This window comes from Antechinus flavipes, chromosome 2 (assembly GCF_016432865.1).
Source record: "Antechinus flavipes isolate AdamAnt ecotype Samford, QLD, Australia chromosome 2, AdamAnt_v2, whole genome shotgun sequence".
In the NCBI taxonomy this organism is placed as follows: Eukaryota; Metazoa; Chordata; class Mammalia; order Dasyuromorphia; family Dasyuridae; genus Antechinus; species Antechinus flavipes.
In genome coordinates, this window is record NC_067399.1 from 25,058,259 (window position 1) to 25,078,287 (window position 20,029).

Genomic DNA, 20,029 nt, shown 5'->3' on the forward strand with positions numbered 1-20,029 from the left:
AGGACCATCTTTATTTAGTCAATTAATCAATAAATGCTTATTAAATTCATACTTTGTACCAGACACTGTACTAAGGGTTGGGAAGGAAAAAAACAACAACAGACAAAAGATAGTCCCTCAAGAGATTACAATCTAGTGGGAGAAACAACATGCAAGCACACACACACACACATACATATGATATAGGACAAATAGTAAAAAAAATTGAAGTGGAAAGGCATGAGAATTAAGAGGAGTTGGGAAAGGCGGGATTTTGTTGGGATATGAGGAGATCAGGAAAGTCAGTAGGTGAAGTTGAAGATGGCAAACATCCTAGATATGGGGATAAGCAGAGGAAATTTCTGTAGCTGAGAGATTGAGTGTCTTTGTAACTCACCTTCTGCTGAAGGGCTGTTCCAGAGCTGATCCTCTGAGAAAGAAACCATTGAGAGTGACTCCTTGGTTGCAAGTCTGAGGGACTGGAAATATGGTGTTGACCTCTATAGTAAAGTAGGAGGGATGTGATATGAAGAAAATTAAATTTAATTATCTTCCTAGTCAAGAGGCTATCTATGAAACTCTAAATTCCATCTTTTTAGTTTTATTTCTCTAAATTTATTATTATCATCTCCAAATTCATTTAAAAACAACATAGAATTGCCCTATCAGAGAATGAAGAACTAAAGAAAAAAATTTACATGTGATTATGTACAGGAAAGAGCAGAAAGTATTTAAAAAATCTATTCGATACAGGATTATGTTTTATGAAAATCATGAAAATATGATTTTAGGTGAAACAATGTGATTGGAGTCAATAAGTAATGGAAAGCAGTAATTTGGAGCATGTCCAGAGAATCATCAGGATAGTGAGAAGATTGCAGACCAAGAAGATCGATGGACAGAACTAAAACTTTTTAGCCTAGAGAAGAGAAAGCTTTTTCTGACCCATGGGACCATAGGATCACAGATTTATCTGGAAACAAGCTCAATATCCACCTGTTCTATCTCCTTTATTTTATAGAATGGAAAATTGAGTTCCAAAGAGATTAAATGATTTGTCTGAAGTCATATGTGTAAGTATCAATAGATGGGACTTGAATGTTGATCTTGTGACTCAGAATCCAATGAGCTTTTCAATTATTTCTCATAGATAATAAGAGATGAGAAATAGAAACATATGCAAGATTGAACTCTGGGCAGGCAGGTGACAGTTTCCAGTGTCTAGAGAAAAGATAAACACTATTATACTGGAATGAAAAGATGTTTAACAGGCAGTATAAATTTGGACTTCAGAGAACAGGGTTGAAATTCAAACTCCACCAGAGATAAGCAGGACAGCTTTCAAATTAACATGCTGACTCTATTATAGTCTTCCCCCCAAATGCAATCTGCACAAAATATATTCATGATTTCACATAAAATATTTATTTTTTAATATTTGTGAGTTGTGTGGTCACTGATAGTTTACAACCATTCCAAACCTTAGTTTCCTTATTTGTAAAGTGGAGATAATAATATTGACATTACTTACATTAGTAGGCTGTTCAACCAAAGAAGCAACAAGTATTTATTAATTTCCTTCTATGTATCAGGCACTGTGAGGCTCTGGTATACAAAGACAAGAAAGTGTATGGATATGTGTATGTGTGTGTACGCGTGTGTGTGTGACAGACACACAAAGACAGAGAAGAAAGGAGACAGAGAGACAGAGGGACAGATACTGAAGCACACAGAGATCCACAGAGAGACAAAGACAGACATAAATGACTGTGTTTGGGGCTTAGGGGAGAGTGATAGAGAATCTATTGGCTGATTTATCTGGATATAGTTTTGAGCAAATATATGGACCCAAATGAAAATTAAAAGTTGCAAGTCTTTTGCAACTTTTTGCAAAAGTTTGTTTTTCTTGAAAAAATAAGTTAATTCTATTTTAATGACCTAGTGATTTGACATATACACACAAATTATTCCTTGGAAAGTCAACGAATCTGTTTCATCCCTTGTCCTCTCCCCATAATTAATTTAGTTTGACTATCTGGAGTCTGGAACATAAGTAGATTATGTTTGTCTGTTTTTAATAGAAAAAGGTTGGCAATGCCCCTGGCTAGATAATTCAGAAATAAGGATCCAAAGCTGCAAAGGATTCTGCCCCCTTAGTGGTCAAAAGAATTAATCATCCTCCTAAATTGGGATTATACTGCCAGAAAGGAGCATTTCCATTCACTCCTCCATTTTTTTTCTTTTCTCTTTATAGTATCAAATATCTACTGATTTAAGTGATCTAAGAGGTCAATTAGTCCAACTTCATTATCTTTTCTTGGAAGAATAAACTGAGCCAGGGAGTTTCATTAATATGGCCACATTGGTTCAGGTAGTTAGCAGCAGCAGAATTCATACTTAGGTCCTATGGATCCAAATTCAACATCACTCTATCCAATGCATTCTTTGTCTTCCCCAAAAATCACTTAAAAAATTTTGTCAATTGCATATGCTACACATGTACTGTTTTAGGTACAATGGGTGTGTGTATGGTGGTGGTAGGGCACCTCCTCCTAATGAGTCTATAATCTATTGGGGGGAATAAGAAATACAGCTAAAGAAGTAAAAAAGCAAAACAGAATATAATTAACATACAAAAGAGACAATGAAGATGCTCTAAAGTCAAAGAAGGGATGGAAAAGATAAGTAATTCTGGCAAGTAATACTTAGCAAGTATATAGAGTGTGTTTATTAAACACCTTTCACATATTATCTTACTTGATTTTTATAATAATCTTGTGAAATTGGTGCTATTATTACCCCCATTTTACAGATGAAAAAACTGAGATTGAGTGTCAGAAGCAAAACTATACCAATGGGGGAGTCTCAATTTCCCTTTATCAGAACTAGATAAATCAAACCACAAAATAAACAGGAAAAAAGTTAAGGAGGTAAATAGAATTTTAGAAAAGTTAGGTATGGACAAAATTGAATGGAAACAGAAAGGAAATAATTTTTTTTTCTGGTGGTACCCGGAACCTACACAAAAATTGACCATGTATTAGGGCATAAACACCTCAACATCAAATACAGAAAGGCAGGAAAAGTAAATGCATTCTTATCAGATCATGATGTGACAAAATTATATGTAATAAAGGGCTGAGGGAAAGTAGACCAAAAACTAATTGAAAAGTAAATAATCTAATCCTAAAGAATGAGTGGATTAAATAACAAACCATAGAAATAATTGCTAATTTCATTCAGGAGAATCACAATGATGAGACAAAATACCAAAATTTATGGGATGCAGGCAAAGCAGTTCTTAGGGGAAATTTTATATCTTTCGATACTTACTTGAATAAAACAGAAAAAAGAGAAGAATTGGTATGCAACTGAAAAAAAGCTATAGAAAAACAAACTAACTCCCCCCAATTAAATACCAAATTTTAAAATTAAAAGGAGAGAATAATAAAACTGAAAGTAAGAGCTAGGTCAGTCATACTCTGAAATATCAAAGGCAGGGTTTGAATTCAGTTCTTCATTTATTCTGAGTTCAATACTCTATTCAACTATCTCTATGGCTTCCTGGAGGTGGTAGCATCAGGAATAGACCCTAAAGGATAAGACAAAATTCAACAGGCAAAAGTGGAATATTTTTCAATCCAATCCATTTCAGTCTGATACAACCTAATATTATAAACATTTGTTAAATGCTTATAGTTTACAAGTCACTATTTGGCAGTAGAAAACTAAAGTCAATGGAAACAACAAACAATCCTTTTTTTCCCCATCTGCCTCCTTTTGTGACTAACAGTGTAAATTAAAATGCATTGTCTAAAACCTAATCCTAAATTCTAAGCTTCATGAGAACAAAATCTCTGGCTGATTTACCTTTTTAGCTTATCTCATCTAACAGAGAACCATGCACAACCAATGGCAAATTAATGAATATAGACATGAATGCTCAAATAAATGTTTGTCTCAAAATAGAATATTCTATCAGTAGAATATAAACATCTTCCTTAATTTCTTTCTTCTCCAGACTAATGACTAATCCTAATTATCTTCACTGCTCAAAACTAAAAAATTCCCTTAACAAAAAATAGGATGATCTGGAGGAGAAATTTTAGGAAAGGTGATGAGATATGTTGTTGTGTATGGGGAAATACCAAAGGGCAGGTGGTAATCCAGCACTAGAATGTGAAAGACAGTGATTGGTCCTGGATATAGAAATTTAGAAGTCTTCTGAATAAAGATGATTGCTGAACACCTGGGAAAAGATAATTTCATCTAAAAACAGAATGTTGAGACATAAGATAGGAACCCAGGATAGAGCTTAGGCTGATTACCAAAGTGAAGGTCTATAGAACTGTTGTGCTGATTTCACTGTTATATGTTGAAATCTCTTCAGTACCACTATAGGAAGCTGAATTGCTTCTATTTGACTTGCCTTTGCTTGCAGGATAAGATACCAGACACTGATCTCCGTTCTCAAAATAAATTGCCAAATATTCAAATTCTACTGCAGAGAATGCAAAAACATTGAGTTGTTCACATTGAATGCCAAATGTGTGCTAGCCAAAAAGACTATTTTGTGGAGAACTTACATAGGGTGAGTACTCATGTGGTGGTCAGGAAAAAATGATACAATAACATTTCCTGAAGAATTTTAGGATTAATTGTATGATGTGGGAGATACTGGTCCAAGACTGTGTCATCTTCAGAGAAGGTATCGTGTTCTATAAGCAAAACCAAATTAAAATAGCTCAGAAGAAATACTATATATACAAAATTAAATATTCCCAAATATTCAAATGGACCTGTTTGTGCCGGACATATGGGAGAGCATTTCAAGCTTATATTGGTCTGTTCTGCTATAGTTGTACACACTATAATTCGATGGTGATATAGTGATGTGATTTTGTTCCTCTTAGAGAATGAAGGGCAACAACCAAGGATTAAGTGGCCAGGGAAGAGCAATGATTCAGCAATGGACACTGAGAAGGTACAGCCAGAAAAGATAATGGTGAAAGAGTTGAATCACAAGAGTTAAAGGAGGAGAGAAAACAGAGAATGAAAGAATGAAGAATGGAACAAACTGTAGAAAAGTTAAGTAGGGTGAGACAAGGCCAAAGGCACTGACAGGAACCAGGAAGATCAATGGAATGGTAGAGACGAAAATCTTATTAAAAAGGGGCTCAGAAAATTACTGGGTGATGAGGAAGGAAAGATGTAAGACCCTTTTAAAAGAGTTTTCAATAAAAGGAAGGCAGGATAGAAGATGGTAGCTTGGGGGCATGGCTGAGAATAAAGATGGATTTTTTTTTGTTTCAGGATGAAGGAGATCTAGGTTAAGTTTTTAGCCAGCTTCCCACGTGTTGATCCATTCCTCTTGCAGCTGTCCTCAGCTTCCAGTAGATGGCATCAGCTCCTCCCTTTCTCTGGGTACTAACTCTCCTGGGATTCACTGCTTCAAAGGATGTATTATGGAGAACGATGAGAGCTCCAACAGCGGTTATAGATCAGGGATTATCCTTTCTCTAAAGCCTTTCCTCATTCTATCAAGCTTTAGTTTCACACAAGTTTTCCTCCAGTGGTCAGAAATATATACACCCTTGGCAATTTCCAAGAAGGTCATCACCATCAATATTGATTTACAGTAAGGTTATTACAGAGGTTAAAAGGCTCAGGAGAGCCAACAAGTTTTGTCTTCTTCCCCTCCTTGCTCTCAAATGCTCATCCAGACACTATAAATTCTCTCTCTCTCTCTCTCTCTCTCTCTCTCTCTCTCTCTCTCTCTCTCTCTTTTTGCTGAGGCAATTGGGATTAAGTAACTTGCCCAGGGTCACACAGCTAGGAAGTGTAAGGTGTCTGAGGTCGAATTTGAACTCAGGTCCTTCTGACTTCAGGGCCAGCACTCTATATCCACTATGCCATCTAGCTTTCCCCAGACACTACAAATTTTTACAGAGCCAATTCAATTCATTTTAAATCAATATACATTTTATGTGTGCCTACTGTGTGACAAGTACTTAACTGAGCACAGGAGATACAACAAAAGGGAGTCGGTCCTTGCTCTTGATGATTCTCCATTATATTGAGCAGAATTATACAAACTACACTAGTGGGTACTAGCCATTTGTGGTTGGCAGTTGTGACTCGGGAATAATTATAAATCATGATGATGGCTAATATAGTACTTTAAAATTTGCAAAGTGCTTTAATTTTTTAAAACTCTTTGCATGTATTATATAATTTGATATGGAAGACAAAAAGCCCCAAGATGAATGCTAAGGAAAATGAATTTTAAAGGAAAATGTTCCTCTTCAAATAAGTATCTTGAAAAAGTAGAAATTATACCATTCGTTATATTTTTAGATTGGTTTCCTAGCACAATACTTGGTAATTTAATATAATAAACATTTATTAAGTGCCTAGTATGATATGTCAAGCACTGTGCTAAGGGCTGGGAATACAAATAAGAAAAAAACTGCCTTCAAGGAGCTTATAATTTAATGGAGGGAGACAATAAATCAAAGGAAGGTTATTGCGTGTGGGAAGGATGGCCTGGCCTCATGATGATGGGATCAAAAGCATTGCCACTGGTGGGAAATGATAATGTCACATAGTAGGTGCTTAATAGATACTTGTTAATTTGTTGATTCACTATTATCTTCTTGTATTCACAGTTCCTGGCACATAGTGGATACATAATAAATACTTGCTGATTGATTAATCATTGTTATCACTATCATTAGCATCATTGGGAGGCAGCTGGGCAAGGAAGACTCAGTGTTTGTGTTATTGTAAACAATTACCCCCACGAGCTAGATAGGCACTTCAAGACATTTCATTGATCATTATGAGACATAGCAATGTGAGATCTGGCATCTGGCTGATGAAGCGTGTCCTGCTTATTGAGCGAAATTGAAGAAGGGGATGAGAGAAGGACGATGTAAAGCAACATGATTATGAGCAGGTACACGTGTCTAAAATGGGTTGGTTTCATATGGGAATGATCAGGTGATTGATGGGCTATCCACCTTTTCAGTGTAGGGAGCTTCTGTCTCCATTGTGGCAGCATGAAAAGAATGGGTACCAGGATGAGTAGAGGCTGGTATACTACTTGGTAGAGGCTGGAGCTTTAAAACAGACTATATAACGTGTAATAGTCAAATCAAATAGGGAGTGACATTGAAGAAGATGTTCATAACCTCTTCTACTATTCTGATTGTATTATCAATCAGCACAGGCTTGTTTGGGGCTCTTATTCTTTGGATCTTTTTGGAGTTTGGACAGAAAAGTCCTTAAAGTTGACTTCCACCTCATCTTCCATAATACAAACCAACTTTTTCTCAGAAGAGAAGTTTGGAGGGAGGATTATGAAGTATATTGACTAGAGAGGGAGTTATTAGTTCAATAACGACCACATAAACTCAATATATCTAGAATGCTTTCAGACACTGGGACAATTGGGGGAAATTCTCAGTTCAGCAAAAATATAAAAATCGACCACAGTGGATCCCATGGAATATAAATAAAATCCTTTATACAACTCTTCTCAACATGACACAATTATTTCTTAGAAAAGGATGACAAGGGATTAGTTCTAGATGCAGGTGGGTTTACATTGACCTTGACATGTTAAGACCTGTGCTTTAGAGATGTTACTTTGACAATTGTGTACCTGGGAAGGATAGGCCTGAATGGCGCTCTGATATAAGCAGAGGCCAAAAGGAAGATCCTGGGTTAGGGAAGCTCAGGTTCCCACCAAGGCACAGACTTGTAAAAAATCCAAATCTCGTGCCCAGAAAAGAAAGTGTCTCATTTCCCAAAGAAGACAATATATAGTAGTAACACCTTAACCTTCTGGTTTACAAAGCATTTTAATACTCACATTTTCTATTACAAAAAACCTCTTATCTAATTTAATCCTCCTTTACCACCTAAGAGGCAGCTAGGTTTTGTAGTGGAAAGAATATTGAGTCTGGTTTCAGGAGACCTCAGTGCAAATCTGACTTCAGACACTGCTTGGTTGTCATTTAACCTCTGTCTGCCTCAATTTTCTTATCTGTAAAATGGGGATAATAATAGTACTTCCTTCCTGGGGTTGTTGTAAGGATCAAATGACATAATATTTACAAAATACTTTGTACAGCATCAGGCACATAGTGGATCTTTAAAAACCTTTCCTTTGTTCCTTCCTTCCTTTCTTCCTCAGTTCTTTAAGTTAGAGAAGTATTCACTAAGAGACAATGATCAAATCTACCTTAAAGATCTACTAAGAGCTTTTAGTGGAAATGCCAATTTTCTAACTCAAGTTCTTTAAGTTAAAAACTCCTTATATTGCCCCTTATTACCTCTCATGATAATGTGTCTTCTTCCTGATCTTTTCTGATTTCAATCTATCAGAAACAATAACCAGTAAATATTATAGCAGTTGGCATTTATATATCCCTTAAGTGTTTACAGTGTTTTAATCAATGACTCACTAAGCTTTTATTCAGCACTTATTGCATACTAGGCACTGTGATAAGATCTAGGATGGGAAGAGTGACTGGACTTGTGATTTCATTGGAAGAAAGAACTCCCAAGTAAGGAAACCCCATTTACCAGTGAAATCCTGTATCTGCTTTGTGACTTATAGTTTTATAGTATAGTATATACAGTATAGTATATATGGTTTTAAAGAGAATAGAACAAAACAAAGCAGATTAGGATAGAGTAAGCATTTATTAAGTACTACTGTGTGTAAGGTACTGTGCTAAACACAGAGGATATAAGTGCAAGTAAACAAGATAGCCTCTATCCTCAAGGGTACATTCTAATGGAGAAATTGAACCTATAAGGGATAAATAGAAAAAAGGAAGGAAAATACTTGGGTTGGGAAAAAGCTTCTTGGAAAACTCCAAAAAGTTGAACAAATCTAGAGTGCACTCTGAGAATGAAATGAGAATGACTAGGAATGGCTGGTGAGATTCTGGTCTGGTAGAGAGTTACTCATGAGAGAGGGCTTTGGGGTAATTGTTTCTCCAGAATGAGAAGGAAGTTAGAAAAGAGATAGAGAAGTCTGGAGGGTGAGACAATGATAGGGTGGTTTTCTTAGACCACTAAAATATTAAACAAATTGCCCAAGATGATAGAGATGATATATTGTAAGGGCAGGACCTGAACCCAGAGCCTCCCATCTTTAGGAATACAGAGATAAAAATGAAAGAGTTTATGCACTCAAGGTGTTTACATTGTAAAGAAGATAAGAAAAACATACATACATACATATATATGTATATAGATCAGGGATTTTATAAATATATAAATATAGGTGTTCTCAATCTAATAGTGGAGATAACAGGGATGAATATTTACAAACACAATGAATTGGATATTTTGAGAGACTCTTAGAGGAAAGGTTATCCTTAAGGGACCAAGTGGCAGAATGTTTTTTTTTTTTCCCTGTATTCTGTATTCTGAGGATCTGTACTCAAATCTTGACCCTTCTGCTTACTACTTATCTGCTTACTACTTATGTGACCTTGGACAAATCATTTAGCTTCATTGGTCCTCAGTTGTTTTTCAATGTATGAAATGAAGGGTTAAGCTAGATGCCTTCTGAGGGATCCTTTCCAGTTGGAAATCTATGTTCCCAAAACATAAAGAGTTTCAAACTTTGTAGAAAACTTTTGAGGGGAAAAGTCCCTGGAGCTGTCCAAAGTACCCAGATTTCACACTCACATACTCTCCCATTCAGGTCTGATGCAATACCTTGATACCAAGCCTTTCCAATTTACTCCCATGATAAAGTGGTTGCCAAAATACATTCATCATGGACATTGGTACTTCTTCTGTGCCTCCTATTTTCAGTTTGGGACATTCACAGTACTTTAATATCATATCACCATCTTCTGTCTCCTTCCTTATACCCCTAAATCCTTCTTAGGGAATGAAGATCAATGATATTTCTCTTCAGCTCTCTCTGCCAAAGAGAAGAGTTGAGGAAGAAATCTTATTACCCAAGTGTTAGCATGGACTCCTCCCTTATCACTTGGAGTGGTCCAATCTCAGCAAAAGCTGGTAGGACAGAACTTTTGAATTCGGCAGTTATAGCCTCCTTTTTGTGGTCTTTCCCCTCTCTGGTTTGCCCCATGCTGTACAATTGCCTCTAGTCACTAAGTGTTCTGGTGATTTCTTCTCCCTCCCTTTATACCTTCTTCTTGGAATCAGAAAAGGCAAAGTGACTGAGAGGATGAATTACTGGAATTGGGGCAAAGATGACCTCATTTAAAATTTTGCCTCTGAAATTTACTAGCTATGCACAGGGGATTTTTAATCAGCCTTTGTCAGTTTCTCCTTTTGTAAGGGTACCTGTAATACCTACCTCACTTAAATGAAACTCAAAGGAAATAATGTAAATGAAAGCTCTGAAGATTTTAAAGTAGTCAGTCTCTCTCTCTCTCTCTTTTCTCTCTCTCTCCCTCTCTCCCTCTCTCTCGGTGTGTGTGTGTGTGTGTGTGTGTGTGTGTGTGTGTGTGGTGTGTGTGTTGGAGCAGAACTGTGCTTTCATTAGCATAAGACCATATGTGCAAACTTCCTGCCAAAGCAGATCGACCTCTGCTCTGCAACTAAAAATCTTAGAATTGCCTAGATTGTTAAGAGATTAAGTGACTTGCTCAGGGTCACACAACCTGTATGTATCCGATATGGAATTTGAACTCAGGTATTCCAGTCTACTTAAGAGTCCCATATAAACATCACTTACTATTTGGAAAGGTTCTCTCATCCATCCTTTACTACATCTTACTTTCCCTATACCTCCCTCTCCTGCCAACATGAATATAAGTCACTCCATTCCCACTCAGGGGAAACTATATTCTCAGTCTTAATTTTGAAGGAGAGGCTCTGTCTCCCATTAAAGGCACGTCACGTACCAAGGAAAAGGTGGGAGTGAGATTTGTATATACCAAATGGTGCCCCCTGACCCCCTGAAATCATGACTCAGGGGTGGCTGCCTATTCTGCTGATGAGTAAAGCCAGCAGAGACCACAGGCATAAATCTGGCTCCGTCTGCCCAAGCCATCCTTATGCCTGGCGGCTGCTTTTCAAAGAGAGAATAGTCGATGTATGGGTAAGTCTTCCCATCGATCTATAACAAGCCAAGCACACAATTTATGACCCTTCTAACTCTTCATCGGGCTGGGGATTCATTGATTTTTTTGCCCATGGAGCAGGCCTCACATCTGTGCTCTCTGGCTCCAGATGGAGCAAATATTTGAAAAAAGAAAATCATTGGGAGTCTTTTACATTTAAAAGTGATCAGCAATTTCACAGACCTACATCGTTCTCCTTTTCTCCTGGCCTCCCTTCCCCAGAAGGGGCTGCAATTTATGGTGCTCATAATGGAGAGTGGAATCAGTCATTGGACAACAATGTTTTAGACTTCAACCCCTTTATCTCCCCCCTCAAATCCCTGCATGGCAGGGACAAGAATAGAACTACTTATAATGATATAAGGTAAGAAATCAGATAATTGTACCCTTGTAAAACTAAGGGGATGTTTAAAAACATAGCCCAATATCACTTTATATTTCTGAGGCAGCCTGGTGATATAATGGATAACATTCTAGTCCTAAAATTAGGAAGAGCAAAATCTGGTTTATTAGCTATGTGACACTGGCCAAGTCAAACTTTACCTCCTTCTGCCTTAGCTTGCTCATCTTTAAAATAAAATAATAGCACCTATTCCCAAAATTGTAATGAGGAAAAATAAGAAAATAATTGTAAAGCATTTTTGCAAACCTTAAATCACTAAATAAAGCTATTATTATTTTTGTTATGATCATCATAATCTATTTTTATTTCCATTTTTTTTCAATCATGTCCAACTTTTAATGACTCTATTTGGAAGTTTTCTTGGCAAAGATATAGGAGTGATGTGCAATTTCTTTATCCAGCTCATTTTTTCACAAGAGGAAAAGAAACTGAGGCAAAAGGGATTAAGTGCCTTGCTTAGGGTCACACAGTTAATAAGTGTATCTCCTGCATTTCTTAGCTATCCAATTATCTACCATATTGTTCATTCATGTTGAACTTGTAATCTACAAAAATAAAACACAAAAAACAACAACAACAAAACTTTGTCTTTCAGACAAAGTATTAGCTAGCTACATTTCACCAGTTTTGCATTTGGAAAATCAATTTCTAGAGCTCAAATGTAAGCTTTTAAAAAAATTATTGAATTTACTTTAATTCCAATCAACTCCATATTTTAGAATCCTTTTGTATGAGCTAGTATCCTTTTGAATGATGATTCTGTCATTCTACATAGAGATTGTTTCTGCTGACGTAGTGTCATTTACAAATAAATTAAGTAAGCTACTCATTCCAAGACATTGACAAAAAATATCAAGTAGCACAGGATCCAAAGGCAGATTGTTGGGGTGTGAGAGTTCCCTCCACTGGATCCACCATCAACTTTGTATCCCACCAAATAATTACTACAGAGACAAAGCAATTTTTTCCAGATGATAGCTCTCTGAGAGAAAGAAAGAGCTCCTTCAGTGATGGTAACATGGGATCAATTCCTTATAGAGCTATCTTTGTTACAACTTTAGCTCCTCTATCACTGTAATGTTCTTACAGAGCTGAAAACATTATCCAGATCTAGGCAGTCTTGGCCAAGTACTCATAGACTCCCTGTGTTTAGTTCTGATATCATCCTGATCAAAGGATTTTTTCTGCATTTCTCTGGTGATATAATTCTATAGAGCTTTTGCCTCATAGGAGTGTGCCCCTCACTGCTGGAAACAGTTTACTTTTCCCCAGTTATATTTCAGACATGACCCAAAAATTCCTCCCTTGCTATAAACTCCTTTGCTAAATCTTTTTAAAAGTCCATCTACATTCTCTATCGTATTATTGGGCCAGAAAGATTGCCATTTACCAGGGTAATCCTAGGCTTCTTCCTTAGATTTCTTGATTAGGAGATGAATAAGCAAAGCCCAGCACGATGCTGGTCATATTTCCTCTTTAGCTATCATTATAGCAAAGAGCCTTAGAAAGATAGGACAAGGCATCAGAGATCTTCTAGAACCAGTCCTTCATTTTACAACTGAGGAAACAGATCCTAAGATTTTATGAGAATGGTCTAAGTTCATCCAGTTAATTAGTAATAGAGTTGTAATGAGAGTCCTGGTCTCCTTGCTTCCAAATCAGTGTTCATTATGCTACATACTATGCTGCCTCAGTGAGTCTGAGGGAAAAGTAAGTTAAAGATATGTGATCCAAATACTGAGTTGGGATCATTCAATTTTTTTCCTTAGGAACAGGTGATAAGGTCATGGAGTCACTGTTCATAGTAAGTCACCTCAAAGAGTCAATGTTCCTTAATATGGAGACAACCCAGCACAGTGTACATCACTAACATAGTTGTTCTGCCTTTACTGCAGTGTTGCCATCACCACCCCCACCACCACCACTACACCACCACCATACTACCACCACCCCTCTTCCTCCTCCTTCTCTTCCTCCTCTTCTTCCTCTTCTTCTTCTTTCTTCTTCCTTCTTCCTTCTTCCTCTCCTTCTTCTCCTTCTTCTCCTTGTTCTTCTTCTTCTTGTTCTCTTGTTCTTGTTCTTGTTCTTGTTCTTCTTGTTCTTGTTCTTGTTCTTGTTCTTGTTCTTCCTTCTTCCTCCTTCCTCTTTCCTCTCTTCTTCTTCTTCTTCTTCTTCTTCTTCTTCTTCTCTTCTTCTTCTTCCTCTTTCCTCTTTTCTTCTTCTTCTTCTTCTTCTTCTTCTTCTTCTTCTTCTTCTTCTTCTTCTTCTTCTTCTTCTTCTTCCTTCTTCCTCTTTCCTCTTTTCTTCTTCTTCTTCTTCTTCTTCTCTTCTTCTTCTCTTCTTCTTCTTCTTCTTCTTCTTCTTCTCTCTTCTTCTTCTTCTTCTTCTTCTTCTTCTTCTTCTTCTAGTCCACCATCACTACCCCCATTACTACTACTACTACTACTACTACTACTACTACATGTTTTTCTACAATTATTTTTTATAACACTTGTACTAGAACAACTAGTACTTCTACTACTACCGTTACTACTGAATCCAATAGCAATAACTCAACAAAAACACAAAGCTAGACTCTTTGTTTGGAATTTAAAGAACATTATATTCTGACTCCTACTTAGCTTTCCATCTTTATTACATGTTAATATTCAAGCTACAATACAATTCGAACTTGTGCTTCCTCATATAGGACTTCCACTTCCCATTACCACTCTTTGGCAGTGTTTATCTTCCACACTCAGAATACATTCTCTCCTCATTTCTATTTTTTAGAAGCCGCAATTTCCTTTAATATTTAGCTTTATTGGGGGTAGCTAGATGGCACAATGGACAGAGTACTTGAGTCAAAAGTATCTGAGTTCAAATCTGGCATCAGACACTTAAGGCTTCCTAGCTATGTGACCCCGGTAAAGTCACCTAAAAAGATTTAGTTTCATCCTGACATTTTGTATATGAAACCTTTCCTGACTCTTCTAGTTGTTAGCGACTACACCAGTTATCTTGTATCAATTTTATCCTTCTTCTGCATCTATTGATCTATGTCTTTCCCTTAAATACTAGAGGATAATAAGTGCTTTCTTTCTTTCTGTGCACATCCAGAACTAGGATGATGACTAGTGTGAAGTAGGTGCCTAATAATGGCTCACTGATGGAGGATTCTAATGTATATGGACACGTGTACAAACAATCATCCTTACTTTTACTCCTATGATAATCATGACAACTTCACCCAGAACTCTCATCCCTTTCCCTACTTGGCAGAAAGGAATGGGGAAACCCATGTTGTGATAACACTGTCAAGTTATCTTTGCAATGTCCCTAAGTGCCCCATCAAGTGCCTTGTCTGAGAGACACTTCTCTGTTTTATTTTCAAAACTAGTGTCCAAGCAAAGTAGGTCCTGCCTTCTGGGTGGGCTCCAGTTACATCTCTGTTTCAGGGATCTTGCCTCTAATAGCTTAGCAGGATAATAAGCCTCCCAAGTTCCAGAATCCGGTTCCCTGAGCTCTGGGCATGCTAAGCAGGTCTTTGGGGGATCATCAAAAAAGAAAGCACAACAACTGGATGTTTTCCCACTCTTGAAATCTTTTATCCTCCCTTAGATCTCCACTGGCTGAAAGAAGGGAATGGGGGAACAGGCAGGAAGAGAAGTTGATGAGGGTTGCTTTCAAAGCAGTTATCTTGTCTCTTCCTTTGCAAACCAGAGATGATTGGTAGGAAGAGAGAAGAGAGAAAGAGCTGCCATAACCCTATTATTAAGAGAAAGAGAGCTGGAGAGAGCTGGACATTAGCAAAGCTCTTGGTAGGATGGCAAGAAATTGAACTGAATTCTCAAGCTATTTAATGAGCAGGATTTTAGTACTGCAATGCTTAAAGTGCAGAAAAATATTATTAAATAGTATTAATTGAATTTCTTGTCATAGCTCTATGTGTATATACATATATATGTCTGTGTTTGTATATGTATGTATGCATGTATAAATATGGAGGAGAAGGGAGAAAGATATATATATATATATATATATATATATATATATATATATATATACATAGATAGATAGATAGAGAGACAGAGAGAGAGACAGAAAAAGAGAGAGAGAGAGAGAGAGACAGAGAGAGAGAGAGAGAGAGAGAGAGAGAGAGAGAAGAGAGAGAGAAAAAGAGACAGACAGACAGACAGACAGAGAGAGAGAAAGAGAGAGAGAGAGAAGGAAGAGGGGAGAGGAGAGAGGGAGGGAAGAAGGGAAAGGAGAGAGGGAGGGAAGAAGGGAAAAGGAAAGAGGGAAGGAGAGGGAGGGAGGAAGGGAAAGAGGGAGTTAGAGTTATCTGGGCCATTACTAGGTAAATTGACTTGTTTAGGGTAATATACGCTATATCTATCTATCTATCTATCTATCCTGGGCTAGAACAAAATATATATATAAATACATATGTATATACATATATGTATATATACACAAACATAATTTATATGTGTGTTTGTATGTATGTGTGTACATATGTACATATCTGCATATATATGTGTGTGTGTATATATATATATATATTCATTTGTACATACATATTCAATTCAAGTTCAATAGTTGGCCCATTCATAATTCAGGAAACACATTACTGTGCCTGCATTTGATATAGTCCCGAGGTTCCTTTCCATCCTAGACATCTCCTTATAGTTCTTATGATAGATGTGACTGAACAACAAATCCATTTTTTCTGAAGCAGAGAACATCCAGTGTGGCTATGTTGGCCATCTTCAAGCATTTGTAAGATTACCCCATGGAAGAGAGGTTATCCTGATTCTGATTTGCAATAGAGAACTGAGACTAGATCCTAAAAATGAATGCTCCCCAAGAATGGACTACATTGCCTTGGTTGATATTAGATTACTCTTCTTTGGAGGTCTCCTGACATTCCCATTTTAAGGGAATGGCCTGTTCAGAAGTAAGGTTGGTCAGGTACTCCATAGTCCCTTCAGACTCTGAGACCTCATGCTTCCTGGAAGAAAGTCATTGAATCAAGTTAAAATCCATGATTTCCACCATTTTGGAGCAGGAATAAGTGGTCCTAGTTCAAATTGCCTGTGATCTTCTCCTGGAGACTTTGGGACCTTTGATCGATTTTCCTCCAAGTTAGACAATTAAACTCAGTCATGTTTGGAGAATCTCTTTGCAATATTTTCTGAAATAACTAGAAACACCTATTGGTGTTAATGGTGCCAATAATTTTACTGAGTCCTCAGAAGGTGAACTCGCATTTTCATTCAATTAAAAAAAAACCTGTTTGTGCAATTGGCCATCCAAAAGACACAGGACAATCATAGGATGATCATAGCATAGCAACTTGTGCTTGAATGATTTCTATCTGGACTTAATTATATATAGTATGTAATTATATTATAAATATACATTACATATATATATATATGTATATAATATAAAGTTGAGAAGAATGAAGAGAGCAATGGTTACTAAAGTCTGTAATCAGCATCTCATCTGAGCATCACAACAATCCTGTGACACGGGCACTTAGTAAAATTTTTTGTCCGGTTCTGTAACAATAATAAAAATGTAGCTACCATTTATATAATCTTTTAAGATTTGTAAGACTTTTTACATATATTAACTCATTTTGCCTTTAGAACAACCATTTGAAATCGGTGCTATTTATTATATCCATTTTACAATTGAGAAAATTGAGACACAGAATTCGTGGAGCTAATAGATATCTGAACTTGAACTTGTGCTCAGTTCTTCCTGTCTGTAACCCCTATGCTCTCTCCATTGTGATATCTAGCTGCCTCATGACCTGTGATTAAACTATAAAATAAGCTCACACTGCCAAGAAAACTCCCTCTACTAATGCATCTGCTCTATAACTTATATATAGAAAATTATCTGGAATATTGAGAAATCAAGTGACTTGATCAGAATCAAGCAGCCAGTAGGAGTTGGAAGTGGGCCTCCCATCACTGCCTGCCAGGTTCTGAGGGCACCTTTTTTTTAAATTCTCTATGTCATACTGCCCTTATCATAGGCACTACAGATTAAATATTCCTATTTTATAGATGGGGAAACAAAGAGCTAATGTAACTCATTTAAGGTCATAGTTTCAGGTCGGGGGAAGAACTACATCTTTTCTGCCTCAGTAGTTGAGTCCTCCCTCCACCAAGCCAGCCCTTAGCCAAATAGAGATACCAAATTGTGTTTTTATTTTCCTTTGAGCTGCATCATGAAATCGTGGTTAGGGCACTGAATGTAGAGTTAGAAACACTCAGTTTCAGATCCTGTCTCAGGTTTTGTGCCTGAGTTTCTTCAAACATAAAAGGATTTTTGTTACTGTTTTCTAAGGTCCCTTCTAGCTCTAAATATATGAGATCACTTTCCTTACTCTCCTTTTACCTACTATTAGCATCCTTCCCCAAGCAGAGTCACCCATCCTGAACCTCATTACCTCAAGGTCTGGCAGAAAGATGGCTAACAAATCCTCTCTGTGACCACGCCCTTCCATGCAAAAGGAAGTCAACGAGGGGAACCGCTGGTTCTTTAGCAGGAAGATAGGAGCAACATTTTTTGTTTGGGAGACTTTTGGAGACTCCTCAGCTCATCGCTCAAAGGACTGAGGCAACTGGGGGAGCATTTATATAACCTCTGAATAGGAACACCTAGTTTCTGTTCAGATCCATTGAAATCCCATTTTCTGAGCCCTTTCCATTTTCCTATTTGGAATAGGAATAGACTCAGAGTGAAAAAGGCCTGAGTTTAAAGCTTGGCAGGTGCTTAATAAATGGTTAGTAGGTACTTACTAAATGCATGGTGACTGATCGCCAGACATTTAATAGCAGTCAACTTCTCCCAGTCTTGGTTTCCTCATCTGTAAAATGGTGAAAATAACAGCACTTACCTCATAGAGTAGTTGAGGATCAAATGAGATAAAATATGTTTTTTGCAAACCTTGATTGCTCGTTATCTTGGTCAATTCCCTGTACAGAAATTTCCAGCCATTCAATTGTGTCCAAGCCCTTCCCTACCACAGCCAGCCAGTGCTGGCCAAGGGTTTTACTGGCAAAAGTCCTGGAGTGGTTTGCTATTTCCTTCTCTAGCAGATTAAGGCAAACATAGAGTAAGTGACTTGTCCGGGGTCACACAGACAGTAAGTGTCTGAGGTCAGACTCTAGATTCAATGTTCTATTCATTGAGCCATCCGGCTGCCTCCATTCTGTTGGATGGAACCCAGATCTCCGATCTGTCAGGGACAAGACTGGGATGAAGGTTCCCTCCACAGGCTTAAAGCACACGGAAATGAGACTGTCCACCCCCCTCTGTACCTCTCTATCTCCAGAGCTCTAAATTATCCCTGAGCTAGCCCGAGGGTCCCCTGCTGCTTTTGCTTCACTGCCTGGGTTAACAGGAAGGAGAGGTGTGATGACAGATGAGCCAGATGAAAAGTTCCAATATCCTCATGTGGCGATCATTATTTAAGGCCCCTGGCCTTGCTCCAAAGGACACAGAGCATCCAGGGAGAGCCGGGACTTTGGCCCCTTTGCCTCCAGCATCGGTAGTCCTTGCTGACTCATTCCATCCGACCCCTCCAGATCTCCCGTTTTGCTCCAAGGCGACGTGGCTGTCCGGAGGGACAATCACTTATCCCCCAGGATGAGGCTTCCGGGAGCCCGTGCCTGGAAAGGCGAGGGATGTCTTTATTCAGGCTGTGTCATAAATCCTCATCCTCCACTAGAAGTGGGCCAACAGCTGCTTTTCTGTTTGACCTCCTCCCTCAATGCGGGCCCTCACCCAAAGAGCAACAGAGCCTAGTGGGGGGAGGGCTGGCCTTGGAGTCCGGGGATGCAGCTTCAGATTTGGACCCACGAGTCCTGGCTTTGTTTCGCTGACCAGACACAGCCTCTGTGAGACTCAGTTTCCTCATGAGGCAGTTAGGTAGAACTGTGAATAGTGGAATCATGGAGACAACTATTAACATGTATTAGATGGGTCATCCTGAGCAAACCGATTCATTTTTCTTTGCCTCAGTTTCCTCATCTGTAAAACAGGCATAATAACAGTACCTCCTTCACCAGACTGTTGTGAGAATCTGATAAAATGGCATACCCTGAAGAGATGTACAAATTCTAGCTGTTTTTATCTATAAAACAGGTGTAATCATATCTCTAGTACCTATCTCACACACATGTTTTGACTTTCAAATAACATACATATGTGCTCATATATGTATATAGTTGTTATATATCTCACAGGTTTGTTTTGATTCTCAATATAAAATGTGTAAATGTATGCATATATTTCTATAGAGAGATATTTATATATTTCCTAGGTTGGTTTTGACCCTCAAATAACATAAAGTGTGTAAATGTATGTGTGTGTGTATATATATATATGTTTATATAGAGAGATATGCACATATCCCCTAGGTTTGTTTTGACCTTCAAATAACAAAATGTGTAAATATATGCATATATTTATATATATATATAGACATCTATATTTCTCACAGGTTTGTTTTGATCCTCAA